Source organism: Triticum aestivum, chromosome 5D (assembly GCF_018294505.1).
Source record: "Triticum aestivum cultivar Chinese Spring chromosome 5D, IWGSC CS RefSeq v2.1, whole genome shotgun sequence".
In the NCBI taxonomy this organism is placed as follows: Eukaryota; Viridiplantae; Streptophyta; class Magnoliopsida; order Poales; family Poaceae; genus Triticum; species Triticum aestivum.
This window is the reverse complement of record NC_057808.1, coordinates 146,940,604-146,942,315: the sequence shown is the minus strand read 5'-3', so window position 1 is coordinate 146,942,315 and position 1,712 is coordinate 146,940,604.

Sequence of the window (1,712 nt, the reverse complement as noted above, 5' to 3'; positions counted from 1 at the left end):
ACACTAGAGTTGAACTAGCTCTATAATCTAGTTAAAATAATTTTGTACTACAGTTGAACTAGCTCTAAAGCCTAGTACAAATAATTTTACACTAGAGTTGAACTAGTTCTATATCCTAGTACCAACAATTATACGCTAGAGTTGAACTAGCTCTATAGGCTAGTTCAAATAATTTTACACTAGAGTTGAACTATCTCTATAACGTCGTTCATATAAGTTTACAAATGACTTGAACTAGTTTTATAATATAGTATATACAATTTAACACTAGAGTTGAAGTAGCTCTATAACCTAGTACAAATAATTTTACACTAGAGTTGAACTAGCTCTATAGCTAAGTACAAATAATTTTACACTAGAGTTGAACTAGCTCTATAATCTAGTTAAAATAATTATCTACTACAGTTGAACTAGCTCTAAAGCCTAGTACAAATAATTTTACACTAGAGTTGAACTAGATCTATAAGCTAGTTCAAATAATTTTACACTAGACTTGAACTAGCTCTATAAGCTAATTCAATTAATTTTACACTAGAGTTGAACTAGTTCTATATCCTAGTACCAATAGTTTTATGCTAGAGTTGAACTAGCTCTTTAAGCTAGTTCAAATAATTTTACACTAGAGTTGAACTATCTCTATAGCCTCGTTCATATAAGTTTACGAATGACTTGAACTAGTTTTATAATGTAGTATATACAATTTAACACTAGAGTTGAACTAGCTCTATAACCTAGTACAAATAATTTTACACTAGAGTTGAACTAGCTCTATAAGCTAGTTAAAATAATATGACACTAGAGTTGAACTAGCTCTATACCCTAGTACAAATAATTTTACACTAGAGTTGAACTAGCTGTATAGCCTAGTACAAATAATTTAACACTAGAGTTGAACTAGCTCTATAGCCTAGTACAAATAATTTTACACTAGAGTTGAACTAGCTCTATAAACTAGTCAAAATAATTTTACACTAGAGTTGAACTAGCTCTACAAGCTTGTACAAATAATTTTACACTAGAGTTGAACTAGTTCTATAAGCTAGTTAAAATAATTTTACTATAGAGTTGAACTAGCTCTATATCCTAGTACAAACCATTTTACACTAGAGTTGAACTAGCTCTATAGCCTAGTACAAATAATTTTACACTAGAGTTGAACTAGCTCTATAGCCTAGTACAAATAAGTTTACACTAGAGTTGAACTAGCTCTATAAGTTAGTTCAAATAATTTTACACTAGATTTGAACTATCTCTATAGCCTAGTTCATATAAGTTTACACTAGAGTTGAACTAGTTTTATAATGTAGTATATATAATTTAACACAAGAGTTGAACTAGCTCTATATCCTAGTACAAATAATTTTACACCAATGTTGAACTAGCTCTATAAGCTAGTTCAAATAATTTTACACTAGAGTTGAACTATCTCTATAGCCTCGTTCATATAAGTTTACAAATGACTTGAACTAGTTTTATAATGTAGTATATACAATTTAACACTAGAGTTGAACTACCTCTATATCCTAGTACAAATAATTTTACACCAGAGTTGAACTAGCTTTATAAGCTAGTTCTAATAATTTTACACTAGAGTTGAACTAGCTGTATAAGCATGTACAAATAATTGTACACTAGATTTGAACTAACTCTATAAGCTAGTTTAGATAATTTTACACTAGAGTTGAACTAGCTCTATAGCCTAGTACAAATAA